Source organism: Mesocricetus auratus, unplaced genomic scaffold, assembly GCF_017639785.1.
Source record: "Mesocricetus auratus isolate SY011 unplaced genomic scaffold, BCM_Maur_2.0 Super-Scaffold_100014, whole genome shotgun sequence".
Taxonomy (NCBI): domain Eukaryota; kingdom Metazoa; phylum Chordata; class Mammalia; order Rodentia; family Cricetidae; genus Mesocricetus; species Mesocricetus auratus.
This window is the reverse complement of record NW_024429197.1, coordinates 29,204,986-29,220,047: the sequence shown is the minus strand read 5'-3', so window position 1 is coordinate 29,220,047 and position 15,062 is coordinate 29,204,986. Positions and strand designations below refer to the sequence as shown.

Here is a 15,062-nt window from a genome sequence, read left to right as displayed (position 1 = left end):
CCACTGCCAAGATGGTGACCAAGTCATGTAGTCAGTCCCTTCAGTCACTACCACCCAGGTATTAAAGAGGGTGGGCAACATTCTGCCAGTGGGGTCATTTTGGTGATAAAAATGACCCTATTCCCTCTCAGGGTCTGAATCCCCATGGGATCTACATATCTCTCAGATCAAACGACAGTTAACCCTTTTCTTTAAACAAAAAATGAAGTTAGGTTATCAGGGATAACAGGAAGATAGCAGGAGAAAGTGCCCTGAAGTATCTGGGCCAAAGATAGCAAAGTAAAGGAATAAAGGAAGGAATCCTATGGTCTTAACTCAAGGAAGGGAAGTCCACACATCTAACCACAGATAACAACTGGGAACCAAGTACTGTCATCTGGATCTTCTTTTGATGCCCACTTGGCTCCTCGGCACAAGGTGTCACTGGGAAAAGAACCTATGAAAGAAGCAGAGGGAATGGGGCAGCATGCTCAGTGCCCATGGGTGCTACCGTTGCTCTAGGAGCTTATGCAGAAGTGTCCATGGGTGTTACCGTTGCTCTAGGAGTTTATGCAGAAGTGTCCATGGGTGCTACCATTGCTCTAGGAGCATATGGAGAAACTGGGAAGGAGAAAATAAACTTGGCCCCATTTGGTGCCACCCAAGTGTGGTGTGGCTTGAGAGCAGACAGATCTGTGACCTTCCAAGTTGTCAGGAATTCAAACTTCTTAGAAACCAATTTGTTAAGAATATTTAATCTAGTTTGTTGGTGGCAGCTAATGCCTTTAATTCCAGCACTTGGGAGGCAGAGACAGGTGAATCTCTTGAGTTTGAGGCCAGCTTGGTCTACAGAGTGAGCTCCAGGACAATCAGGGTTACACAGAGAACTTTGTCTTGGGATTGGGAAAGCGTGGCAAGAATAGTTAATCCTGATTTCAAACCTTGGTAACCTTGTGTGGCACTTTTACCCAGTTAGAAAAGCAACTGTTCAAGGCACTCCTGGCACCTGTCATTTTGGTTGGGGGCCCTCTGTTTGCTTCCCTCCTTTTCCCCAAATCTGATCTGAAGTCTCCCCAGTGAGAAATTCTGGTTGTCTGAGTGATGCTTTTGTGTTCTTAGTATTGGAGCCTTCTCTGGAGAGGGATTTTCATTTAGGGGCAGGGTTGAGAGTGATGTATTGCCAGGGCTTGGGAGTTCACTCTATAGGCCTTGATTAACTCAGGGTGGTCCCTGATAGATCCAAAGAGCAATGGAGGAACCACCAGCTGACCCTGCCTCTCCATACTTCCAGATCCAGAAGGCATGCCAACCTTTCTAAGTGTAAGGATTCAGGCATACGCTGGCCTGCCCCTGTCACCTAGCAGGATGCAGTCAGGCAGTACTCTGGTCAGCCCAGGGTTCCATGAGTACTAGTGTGTGCGCAGGTGCAAAGGACCCTTTAAAAGACAGACCTACCACCACTTAGGCTCTCTTGCTCTCTTCCTGTGTTTTCTGCTCTCTCTCTTTCTCTGCTCTCTCCTCTTTCTGCTCTTGTTTCCCTCTTCTCTTCTGTCCTCCCTCTGTCTCTCTTTACTTCTTTTCTCTTTCCTTCCCCTCCCTCCCCTTTTTAATGAAACTTCTCACTCAAGCTGTCTGCCTGGTGTGTTTGTCCCCTGCCTCCGTCACCCATACCAGCCATGGAATCTGCCATGGGACGCCCCTCCAGTTTTATCCTAGCATTTGAAGCAAAAGAACAACAGTAAGCCCCTCTCCATTCCTTTCCATGTCTCTCTATTCTAATCTGGGTTGGACAAAAACTCTAGAGTTAATTCTGGCCAGCTGAATGCTGACTCCGCCCTCTGGTTCAAGATTTAACTTTATTGGCAGTCTTGTGAGTGTCCGAGTGGGATCAAAATATTCCACAATAAATGAATAAGCTGTGTATACAGGAAGCACATAATATGAAAAGTTAATGTTACCTTTTAAAATATTGTACACCTTAAAAATAAAGCATAGACAAGAATCTCCACTCTTAATTTGTTTTTTGTTCCACATGATTTGCTTTCAGAATTTTATTATTTGGCTTGAAATTTTAAATGGAGTTAATAAAATACAAACATATTTATAAAGAGCTGAAATCAGCATCGGAAAAGGTATAGAAATGCCTGTTTTAAGATCAGAACCTTACAACTGTGATAGAGGCTAATCTAGTTTCATTCTGCTGCTGTAACAAACACCATGACCAGAATCCGCCTAGGGGTGGGTGGCTTACACTTCCAGGTCACAATCAGTCCACTGAGGGGAGCCAGCACAGGAACTGCAGCAGAAAGCGTGGAGGAAGGCTGCTTACTGGCTTTCTCCCTGTCTTGTGCTCAGCTGGCTTTCTTACATAGCCTAGGCTCACCTGCCTAGGGATTTGTGCCACCCACAGTGGACTGGGTCCTCACACATGAATCATGAACCAAGACAATATCTCACAGATATGAGCACAGGCCAATCTAACTGGGCAATTCTTGAATTCTCTCTTCAAGTTGACAGTAAAAATTAGAACAAAGGCTATAAGTTATGTAACATAAAGGGAAAGGAATTGATGTGAAGGGACAAAAAGAGTCAGCAATTGAAGGAGACTATCAGGATTTCAGGATGAATCAAAAGAATATTTGCATGTTTTGAAAATCCCTGCCAGGAACTTCATACTTAATATATAAAATAGTGTTTCAAATAATGTCAATATCCATTACCATTGACCCATTTTTGTCTGATTTTGTAGGATAAAATAGATTATTACACACTCTAGAATTTTGTGGTGACTTGTGGAGGAATTTTTTTCTTTCTGTTTACAAACAAGTTTAATTCCTCCAATGTGTGCTACTGACAATTCTGGAATTTGCAGTGAAATGGTTTTTGAGGATTTCTACTAAATGGCTGGCAAAGATGATTCAGAGAGTAGGGGCATCTGCTGCAGCCTGAGTTCAGTCCTTGGGACCCATGTGGTGGAAGAAGAGAGCCAATTCCCACAAGTTAGCCTCTGACCTCCATGTACATGCTTTGGTATGCCTGTACACACACACACTCACACACACACACACACACACATACACACATACATGTGTAAAAAAACTTAAAAAATTTCTATCAAAGTATTTGTGCAGATATTTCATGTAAAAGAAACTTTCAAATTGTAAAGTTAGTAGAAGAAAGTAAAGATGAAAGTAGGCCACACTGTCTATGTAACATGGACATGTCACATGACTAAGTGATACTGTCCATGTAACATGCACATGTTACATGACTAATTGATACTGTCCATGTAACACGGACATGTCACATGACTAAGTGATACTGTCCATTTAAAGGCATCATTGACAAATTTACAGAAGTGAAGGTTTATAAAGGGATGTAGTTGTAGAGGTTATTATTGTGAAAGATTCACAGTGTGTGCCTCCCTTAGTGATTTATTATTATCATTATTATTATAATTGTCATTATTATTATTACTTGGTTTTTTGAAACAGGGTTTCTCTGTGAAATTTTGGAGCCTGTCCTGGCACTTGCTCTGTAGACCAAGCTGGCCTCAAACTCACAGAGATCTGCCTACTTCTTCCTCCTGAGAGCTGGGATTAAAGGAGTGTGCCACCAACGCCCGGCTGGAACTAAGCCTTATATCATCATCATCATCATCATCATCATCATCATCACCATCATCATCATCATATGATAGCATAGCTAAACATCCAAAGTTCAACAAAAGGAAGTTCACTGTGTCTGTTTCTATTTAACCCCTTCTGTTATTTTTCTTTCTTTCATAATAATTACTGAAGATAATTATTTCTAATAGGAAAGGACTTTTAGTACCGTGACCAACTGCAGGTGTTGCATGTAGAAAGTACGTGCGATAGGAGAATGTGTCACTTACTTATAAACAAACCCGAAGTGCCAAGCTACCAGCCCCCAGGGCCAGTCCCCACTTGTGACTTTTGCAAACTCTCCAGCTCTTGCCCTTTCAGTGAGATAATTCTGAGTCTTGTATTTGTGCCATTTCCCAGGGTTTTCCCTCAGGACTGAGGCTCCAGTGGTCCATGGTGACAGCTGTCTTAACAACAAGCCCAGCACTGGCTCTTTCTCTTCCCTAAGTCCTGCCTCACTCCCTGTGGGGTCCTCTGGTCCTCCCCCAAGTAGACGCAGATGCAGACACAGAGCTCATAGACTCGGCATTCATCTAACTGTGTCTTCATGGTAGAAGTTTGTGAGTTTGAGGCCGGCCTGTGGTCCATACCAGGTTCACACGGGGATACTGAGCTGTGTAGTGAAGCCTTGGGTTGAAGAATCTTTCAGTCATGAAGAAGGATAAAGTTCTGTCATTTGCAGGGAAGCAGGTACACCTGGGGATGGCTGTCTTCAGGGAATTAAACCAGCCTGGGAAGGACAAATGCTGCATGTTTCCCCTCATCTGTAGGTCCTGTACTTTATAGATACATAAAACCATACATGCAGTGATGACATAAAGCAGTGCTGAAACTGGGGAATAAATGGGACCAATAGGAAGGAGGATGGATGGGAAGGGAAGGCAGTGAGATACTGGGGGGATGTGCTCAAAGAACATTGTGTACTCGAATGAAACCGGCCTTTATATGATCTGCTGTAATTACATACGACTAAAAGTATTATCCTGACATTAGTGCTTATTTCACAGTGTTCTCACCAGTGGAGAAAAGACGTCCCCAGTAAGGGAGGACTAGTGCAAGTCTCTAACCACTTCTGCGGCATTCAGGACTGGATGTCCTAGCTGAGAAACTGGACAGTAGAAGCGCTGAAGAGCCATTGAAATTGTCAAGGGAGGAGTGAATGGGTTTGTTTGCAGCTGATGCAATCATGCATATAAAGGGCCCTGAACACTCAGTGAGAAGACTGTTAGGACCTGTAAACAACCTCAGAAAGTTCTGGAACACAGCATACAGTTCTCAGTGGTCTTGCTTTCTTTTATTTCTGGTGGACTTGGACCCAGGGCCTTGCTTGTAGTAGGCAAGCACTCCTCCACACTCCTCCAGTTTCTACATTCCCAGACCCTGTTGCTTTTTTATATGCAAAGAAAATTAAGAAAACACATGATTACATTAGCAACAAAAAAGTTAAATACTTAGGAGCTGGGTGGTATAGCTTGCTGTGGGGGGGAGTAATAGAGGAGAATATGTAGGAAAACCCCACACAAAATTACAAAAAATATGCATGATGGAAACAAAATAAGACAAGGATGAATGGAAAGACAGCTTGTGTTCATAAACTGGCAAAATTAATATTGTTTAAAATTTCCACTTTGCTCAGAGTGACCTTCAGGTAAAAGGAAATTCCTATTGAAAATGGCAGTCTTTAGAGGGATATACACAGAAGTTTACAGTCTATACAGAGCCACAAAATCATCAAATGGCTAAAGCCACTTTGATCAAGAGGTACCACACCTCCAAAATTTAAAATATATTATAAAACACAGTAAAATAAAAACGCAAAAATCAGGGCTGGAGAAATGACTCAGCGCTTAAGAGCACTGACTGTTCTTTCTGAAGGCCTGAGTTCAATTCCCAGCAATCACATGGTGGCTCACAACCATTTGCAATGGGATCCGACACCCTCTTCTCTCTGATGACGTTCTCCGTCATGAAGGTGCTACATGCAAGTAGAGCACTCATATAAATGAATAAATAAATCTTTAAAAAGCCCCCCAGAAATAAAAACAGTACAGTAATGGAATAGAAACAGCTTTGTAGGTCAATAGACCAGAATAGGTATCTAAAAACAATTAATCCATCACCTATAGTCAACTGACAGTCACAGGGGTCAAGAACACACAGTGGGAAGGGACGGTCTTTCAACAAATGGTTTGTGGAAACTGAGTATCTATATGTAGAAAAACTGACTTTAGATCCTATCTTACACTTACAAAAACCAACTCAAAATGGAATAAAGATTCAAACAGAAACCATTAGTCTACACAACGATGTTTTTGTGTTCTATACCAAAAGTACAGGTAACACAGGCAAGAAAAGGCTTGGAGATTGCACCAAACGTCAGAGCCACACAGCAAGAGCTGTTTACTCAACAGAGCAAAAAGATAACCCACAGAATGGGAGATATATTTGCAGACCAAACATCTGACTTGGGGTTTAAATATCCCAACTCTCTGAGGAGCCAAAACTCAATAATAAACAAATGCACACTCAAATTATCCCTTAAAAGTAAGCCAAGGATCTGAGCAGACATTTCTCAAGATAAGATATACAAATGGTCAATTAACACATGAAGAGATGTTCAGTGTCAATCACTACCAGGAAAATGCAAATCAAGTCACAGTGAGAGAGGCCTTACACCTGTGAGCATTACTGTTTTCTGAGACAAAAGACAGCAAGTGCTGGCAAAGAGGTGTGAAGAGGGCACCCTATACACCGTGGGGGAGGAGAGATGTAGAGTGGCATAGGCTTCTTGGGAAACAGTGAGGAGGAGGTGCTTCAAGAGTTTAGCATAGAACTGCCGTATGTTCTAGCAACCCCACTTCTGGTAGGAAATCAGTATCTCAGAGATGGCTGCACCTCCATGTTTACTTCAGCATCATCCATGTTAGCCAAGAGACAGCCATGTCATAAGCTGGCAGTTGAATGGATAAAGAACACATGGTGGAATGTTATTTAGCATTTTAATGAAAGGAATTCTGCCATTTGGTCCAACATGGTTGTGAAGTAGTGAAATCGGCCAAATACAGCCTCACTTACACTAGGCTTCTAAGACACTGGCCACAGTACATGAAGCAATGTTGTAAATATCTAGGTGTTTGCATGTCATGTTCACCTGAATAAAGCTGGAAAAACCCAACAGCCTTGGCAGCCCCTCTTCCTCCTATCTGTAATGAGTGTAGTAATCTGTTGTAGGGCTTTGGGGAAAGGAAATACCACTCACTGAACTTACTTGGTTATGGGTCAGAAAATTGGCTCAAGTCTGAGCCTCTTAAGGGACCCAGGTCCTGTCTGGTCATGAGTTTGAGACTATTCTGGGCTGCAGAACAAGTCCTTGACTCAAAACAACATAACCTAAGGAAAGATGCCCTTTCACACATGGCCCTGATTCCTCCTGCTGAGCATCTGCACCTGTAGCCTTGATGTTCGTTAGCATCAGTGCAAGAGATAGTGCATCATCAAGCTATGCTGAGATGAGACCATGTGTCATGGGCAGAGGGAGGTGTTGTGATGGAGAGAAGCAGGAAGGCAACTGTCATTTGTTTTAGATGAGGACATGGCCTCGTGGTGATGGGAAGCTATTCTTTCTAAAAATCCAATCTATAGATTTAGGGGAATGCGGGATTGTAAGGTTCTCAAACCTGAATCCCAAAACTCAGAGTCCTATTTCTTTTGGGGGTCTTGAATTGTTGGGACTGTGGACCCAGTCTTTTATGCAATTTAATTATGTTAACAATAAAATTTTGTTCCCCAACTTTTTAGCCCAGTGTGTCTTCTAGCTGTAAGCAGGAGATGAATGTCCCATGGAGACCTTTGAGGTCCCCAGCATATATAATAACCTAAGCTGGGCAGGGTCTTCACCATTCTTATAACCACCAATGCCACTACATCATTCATCCTGGCACTACAGTTGAATCCTTCATTCCTCTTCCACTTGTGTGTGTGTGTGTGTGTGTGTGTGTGTGTGTGTACCCAGACCGTGACAGGCAGGGAGCTTGTTAGTGGGATTCTGTGAACTCAGTCCCTGAACACCAAAACCAGTGCCCTTTTTGTGGTCTGGCTGTGTTAGCAATGTGACTTTCAAATCTTCTCCTGAGACCTACATTTTCTAGGGTCATTTCTGGTACTAATGGTTCAGTTTAGGATTCCTCAGAAGTGGGATCTGAGGCTTTGGGTATCAGGGCTTGATCTGGGAGATGTCCTGTCAGCAGCTTGTTGAGGAAGAGGGGAAGTAAGACAAGGTAATGAATGATATGATAGTGATATGAACAATATGGACTCAGAGATGATTATTGGGGTTCAAGCTGAAGATCAGAAAAGCAAAGCAGCCAAATCACCATAGAGCTCTTACCTCTACCAAGGCTGGGGTAATCATGTCCTCAGTGTGGCTGGAGACTAATTGCCTTGAGACTGAATGCCAGGTCTGAGACCTATCTTATAAACCTCTCTAGTTCTGGGATTAAAGGTGTGAACTCTGTTTCTCTTTTAGACTGATTCACTCTCTTATAGCGCTGGTTGGCCTTGAACTCACAGAGATCCATCTGCCTCTGTCTCCTGATTCCTGGGATTGAAGGTGTGTGCCACCGCTGCCTGGCCTCTATGGCTGTGGCTAGTTTTGTATTCTGATCTCCAGGCAAGCTTTAGTAGATCATAAACAATATATCACCCCAACCTCTGGGGTTCCCTGTGACTCAGCTCAACTGGGAACCAGACTGAGCAGCTCCCAGGATCACCTCCTGCTTGGATTTGGTCTGCACTGCATGTGGCTGAGGAATACTAGATGGCTGAAGAGTACTAGAGAAAGTTGTCACAGGCACAAGAAGCTGTTGGCAATGTGCCAGACTGCTGTGACCTTTGGATAGGTCAAGGGGCTATGGATTTCCTGCAGCCAATATCTGATCACGGTAGCCCTCACTGGTATCCCCAGGGGCTGCACACCAACTGACACATGCTACTTAAAATCCGGTGATTCTCAGAACAAGAGAATCCCTGCTCCCCCAGTGCCCACAAAATGCCAAACAGTGCAGATATCTCCTGCATAAGCATGAATTAACAGGATGCTCATTTTGCAGAGGAGAAAACAGAGCCTTCAAGAGACTCAAAAGTTGTAAGAGCTCCTGAGTCCTGTCCTGTCTACTTCTCTTACTCTGCCCCAGCCACACCCATCCACTCTTTGCTTCCCAAGCAGACCGGCCTTCACTCCTCCCTCCCTCTGCAGTTTCCTTTGCAGGAATGATTTTCCTTTTTGCAACTGCGACTGCGTGCTTGTCCTCGAAGGCAGTTCTAGTGACCCCTGCCCCCTCCAAGCACCGCCTCCTACCCTGTGCTTGCTGTGGGGCGGCTGCTCTTGTGGTGCTCTGTTTGCAGTTCACACGTTCGTGCCTATGTCGCGAGACTTGAGCAGGTCTGGGGGGATATTTGCTGTGTGGATAAACGGCAGCTCATCCACTGTGATCTTTCTCTTTATTAGATTGGGCTCATCCTGCCTTCTTAATATTCTAAAGATTTTTCAGGGTCATGTTGTAGGATTCCAGAGGCAGCAAACCAGGTTTTCTTAAAAGTTGGCCTTCCCAGACTTTGAAGCTTTAGGAGTTTAGAAAGCATGGGGAACTTATCCTCACTGCATCCTAGGACCACTCCAGGCCCGGGCAGGAGAGGAGCTGGGTACAACATTAATTAGTATGTTTGTTTGCTTGTTTTTGTTTTGTTTTTGCATATGCTAGGTGAGCCGTCTACCAAAGAGCTATTATATCTCCAGCCCAATAGCTGAATAAATTACTGACTAATTAATTTTCTTTCTGAGAATTCACTCATCACTCCTATGTTTTGTGGTCTGTGGAGATGAAATACCACATGTAGGCCAAGTCTGGGGCTTCAGATTTGGTTTGCTCCCGAAGCCTGTTCTGAGATTAATGTTCCCTGCAGATAGTTAACCTGGTGATTCCAGGAAGCATTTACAAGACCATAGGAAACAGTGGGACAGGAGAACCTAGAACCATAGGGGCATGAGTGGCTGTAGCGCCCCCTGTTGGGGAACTGCAGTTACCCATGAGGGCATGTGTTCTGATGGTTGGTGTTGAGAACTGACACAGGGTGGCAGAAACGGATTCTGGCAGTCAAAGGAAGTCCTTAGTGTATGGAGGATGATGGCATTTGGAAGGTGGGCAGGCGCGCTTAGGAATGGTGAAGACACGTGTGTGTGTGTGTGTGTGTGTGTGTGTGTGTGTGTGTGGTGGATGGATGGATGAATGAACATTGTCTCATAGTGAGAGTCAAATACATCATTATTGTGTAGTCAGGCATCAGATGAAGATTCCTCTATAGGAGCCCCGATCTCTGCAAGCCCCCAAGAGTCCCGGTCAATTGATTCAGTGGGCCAAGTTCTCATGGTGTCCCTGACGCCTCTGTTTCCTCCCTCTCCTCCCCAGTACTCCTTGAGGCTGTGGGTCTCTGCATCTGCTCACATCAGTTGCTGGTCTCTTTGATGATGCTTTTGCTAGGCTCTGGTTCCAGAACACTCTGCATGCAGGACAAACTGTAGGTCGAAGGTTTTGTGGCTGGGTTGCTGTCCCAATCTTTCCATGTGAGGCCTTGCATTGTTATAGAGGATGGCTGGTTCAGGATCCGCCATGTCCTCCATTGCTTTGCTAGGGTTACTCTCGTAGATTCCATGGAGTTTCCATTGTACTAGGTTTCCAACTTGTCCCAGTAATGTCCCCCTCCCATTGGAATAGCAGCTTTACTCAAAATAGCCAGAACTCGGAAACAACATAGACGTCCCTCAACTGAAGAATGGATAAAGAAAATGTGGTACATTTACACAGTGGAGTACTACTCAGCTGTTAAAAACAATGCCATCATGAAATTTGCAGGCAAATGGATGGAACACGAAAAAAATCATCCTGAGTGAGGTAACCCAGACCCAGAAAGAGAAACATGGTATGTACTCATTTATAAGTGGCTATTAGCTGTAAAGTAAAAGGCAATCATGTTACGATCCATAGACTCAGAGAGGCTCAGTAACAAGGAGGACTCAAGGGGGACACCTATGGATCTCCTTGGGAAGGGGAAATAGCACAGATTTCACAAGTGGAATGGGGGCAGGTGGAGTTGGGAGCAGGAAGGATCAAGTCTGGTGTGTGTGTGTGTGTGTGTGTGTGATCTGAGCTCTTAAAAAGGGAAACAGTAATGCAACTGTTCACACCAAACCTGCTTTTAAATGTGCTGAATATTTACCCGGAATCACAAAGTGAGCTTCACCAGAAATGGCTTCTTCACAGATCTGAGAGGCGTCCTTGGAAGTAGAGTGAACCTTTCCAATGAGTGGGCAACACGGTCAGAAGTTAGGGACAGAGACACAGCACAGGAGCTCGGGGAAGCAAGGAGGGGTTCTTCCCTGCATCCTTTGCAGGCAGCATGGCTATGGATGCCTTGAATTCAGACCCCAGCCTCTAGAAGTGACAGAGGATAAACTTCTGTTATTTGTAGCTGTTTGTCGATAGGTCTTAGGGGGCTAATGCAGTTGGTAAAAAGCCATGTGCTGACTCCACAGCTCTGGGGAAGCACCGTATCTACAGGTTGATGCCGGTTGATTGGCCGTTGTCAGTGTGTGTGTGTGTGTGTGTGTGTGTGTGTGTGTGTGTGTGTGTGTATTGATCTGCTGCGTGCAGAGGGCAGCCAGAGCTAGAGGGAACTCCTTAGAGGGTCAGGGAGACTTTGCAGCAGTCCCGTGCAGGAACGTGGCGCTGAGGGCCCTCTGCTGACAGAGAACTGTTTGTTTTGGACCCCTCGGGGCTTGTCTGACTGAACATTGGGACTACACTGTCAAAGGCCTTGAGGGAGTCTGCTCAGTTTGACATGCTGAGCTGGAAAAGTGTGGGTCACGTAGGTAGAAATGAAGAGGACACAGTTGGTGTCTGGGGTCTACACTCAGCACAGAACAGGGAGTTCTGGAGGTATCTGCAGAGAAGTGTAATCTATGGAGAAGAAGAGAAACCCAGAGGCTGGTGTCAAAAGAGTATGGAAGGTTCTGGAATGAGGGAAGGTCAGTGTGTTTCTATTAGCTTTAGAGAGGTTGTTCTCGTTGTTCGTTTAGAAAATTCCCAGTGCTCCTTGAGAGAAGGGGGACTTGAGTGGGTGTGGTTTTTCATTTCAGAGGAGTGGGGTAGAGGAGGGGAAGTGTAATCAGGGCCGAGGAGAGAGTGATGTGCGGAGGTTGTGGAGACAGACTGTGGGCAGCATCTGTGGGTGTGGGAGGCGGTCGAGCTGTTGACAAGGGGTGGGGATAAAAGAAGGGGTGAAGATGGAACACGAGTCGTAAGATGCTTTATTAGAGAGAGAGAAGTCACTTACATGAGAAGCCGAGAACTGAAGTCAGCGCTCTGCTGGTCTCCGACATCGACCCCAGCCCCAAGAGAGAGCGTGACCCCTTCTGCCTTGCTCTAGTCCCTTCCTGGACCTTTATCTCCACCTCTCCCCCACGCACCTGTGACCACGCCCAAATGGGTGTGGCCAGTGCTGCGGGTATGTGAGATCTCTGCCTACAAGGGGGTGCATGAGGGAGGAGTCACTTTGGACAGGAGGAAGCCTTCCCCATTTTCTAAGAGCCAGGGACTCAAGAGCAAGGCCGGTGGTGGAGGATGAGATGGCTTGAGGGAGGCCATTTGTTTAGGGGACATAGTCGGCTCTGTGAGATAGTCTGGGGTCATCTGTTAGGGATGCACACAAGGAGGGGGATCATGTAGCCTCACAAAGCTGACCCCAAGTCTGCTTGAAGTAAGCTTTGATGCTCACTCCATGCTTGGGTTAGAGTCCCACGCATGCGTTCTTCTCAAGGGGCATGCTTGGCATAAGGGGCTCTGTCTTCAAGTTAGTATTTTTGGCTGAGAAGGCTAACTGTATTAGGTGTTATAAATCTCCCAGGGCCCGAGACACAGCAAACAAGAAGCAGATTTTATCGGACGGGACTGGAATCTGCTCCATTACAGCCCAGGGTCCCGTGGAAGAACCCAGGCATCTTGTTCTTTGTCTTCCTCTCAGGCGTTACCCGAGTCCCCGCTTAGAACATCTTGTGTGCACCTCTGGGCCCCTCAACTTACCCTGCCGAGGAAGAGAGGATCCCACAAGAGAGACGGTGTGTGGTACCTGACCCAGGACCACGCAGCTGTGGTCGAGTGAATCTCAGGGGTCAAATGCAGTTTGTTGCACCAACAGGCACCTTCTCCTGGTGCCACCTGAGTGGTAGGCGCAACCCCAGACCTGGTGCCGGTGACCCTGGACGGGAAGTGAAGAAATTGGGAAGTGTATCTTAGCGTGAGCAGGACTTTCTGTCACCTGGGCTGACGTAGTGGCCTGATCTTGGGTCCTGGCCCTGGCATTTCGTAGCATTTGATCTGGGTGCTAAGTCCTTCAGTCATTGTGGGCCTTGGTTACTTCCTCTGTAATATGAGGGAAATGTTTTCCCCACCCACATCAGTAGCAATTTAAAATCTGAAACCCAGGGGCCCTTCTTCCTGTTGGGAACATTCAGAAACAAGGGCGTCGGTGACGTCATCACCAAGATGGCAGTTGGTGTATCCTGTTCTAGGACACTGGATGTGTTATACCACTTCCCTGCAGCAACCCTGTGAGGACGGGAAGCAAGGCCAGAGAAGTCAAATGACTCGGTCACTAAACATCTGTTGATCTCCTGTTTGGACAGCTCGTCCTTAGTTTGCATAGCTCTACGTGATAAATTGAGTGCCCAGCACCTTACAGTTATGATTGTTCACACCAGAGGGATCACCGTGGCTAGCGGAGTCCTCCCCTCATCACTGTGTTCCTCCCGCGCTGTCTTTTTCACAATGTCGTTTTGGAGAGTGTAGTGTCCGATTTTGCTGCTACCCGGGTCCACGCCATCGCCCAGGTTTTCTCCTTGTCCTCTTCTGCCCCCTTGTGGTCTACAGTGGAAACGCGGAAACGCCGCTCCTCGTGGGCTTCTACCGGCGGGGGCGCCTCTGAGGCTGCAGCTGGAGACGAGCAGGGGTGGGATCCGGGGGTTGGCTCAGCGCTCGGCCTTTGACCTGCCTTGTACCCTGCTGGTGTTTTTCATTTTTAAAATCTCGCTTTTGGAGCAAGGCTGTGGCCTTGAACCCTGGAGAAACTCGGCTCCACTGGCTTTCCAGAACCTGTGAGACTCGTGCACTGCTCCCTCAGCCAGGAACGTCCCTCCCAAGGGACTGCTGTTGTAACCGAGGGTTAAAAAAGTTTAAAGAAAATAAGGTGTGGGTGGGGTGTATTATTTCATGCTCAGGGCTGATGATGTCATGAGGCCAAGGGCCGACAGCCTTGGGATTTGAACCAAGAACGTTTCTGGGAGCATTTCCCACGTCACCCAGGTTCTTTTCAAGTCCGCTTATCTTCTTGCCAGAAGCCTGGTTATTCTTACACTGTGTTGCGTACGTTCACGGCATTTAACTCCTGCGCTTGAGTATAAATACTCTGAATTACACGAGGGGCACTTGCCACCGTTAGAGTTGAGAAAGCACAGCGAGTTCTTTGCAGTGACGAACACCTGAGACCATTAAATCTGCAGCAGATCTTATTGAATTTTCAAAGCTGTAAGGACAAGCGGAACAGGAAGCAGCGGGATTAACTTTTGCCCAGCTTTATTGAGGCGTGGTTGACAATACTGCGTATATTTAAGGCTTATGAATTAATGCTTTTGAGGATACATTGTGAAATGATTGCAGCAGTCGAGCTAATGTCCATCCCTTCCCCAGGGTGCCGATCGATCTTCTGTTGCAGCGGGCACACCCCTTCCCCTCCCTTTTAGCATGGCAGGAATCTTGATGCTTGCTCTCTTCGCATGCTCAGTTGGACCCCTGGGTGCCCTTTCCAATCCAATTCTCAATTTTTCCTTAAAAACAAACAAAACAACCCCCCCAAAACAAAACAAAACCCCTTGATTTTTGGAGGCAGGTTGTGGGCAGAGTTCAGTAGTATAGAGTTAGTGTGGGTTCGAGCACAGGGCCGTCTTCTCCTGTTCGATCTCAAACCCAGGACGATTTATGTGAACCACGTTGTGTGAGCCTAGTGCCTTTATGAGAGGGAGTTGAATCCTGTGGAGCTGGAGTTACTTATGATTGTGAGTCACTATGTGGGTGCTGGGACCCAAGCCCAGGACCCCCTGTGAGAGCCATTTCTCCACCCACTTAGATCATATCTTCTGAAGTGGTGGGGGATTCATTCTTGTTTTTGTTTGTTTGTTTTGTGAGCCAGGGCTTCTCCATGTTGTTCTGACTGTCCAGGAACTCACTCTGCACAACAGGATGGCCTCGAACTCAGAGATACCCACTTACCTCTGCTTCCCGATTGCTGGGATTAAAGGTGTGAGCCACCACC

The 15,062-nt window shown here is 46.1% G+C and overlaps 1 long non-coding RNA gene across 1 annotated transcript; it reads right to left on the bottom strand.

The window, feature by feature from the left end:
* Positions 1-4,653: 4,653 nt before the first annotated feature.
* On the bottom strand, positions 4,654-13,651 carry LOC121144130. The gene is made up of 4 exons (XR_005881434.1): positions 13,435-13,651; positions 12,779-12,953; positions 10,917-11,131; positions 4,654-5,030 (listed from the first exon to the last, which is right to left on the bottom strand). It is a non-coding gene; the product is annotated as an uncharacterized LOC121144130 (long non-coding RNA).
* Positions 13,652-15,062: the final 1,411 nt, after the last annotated feature.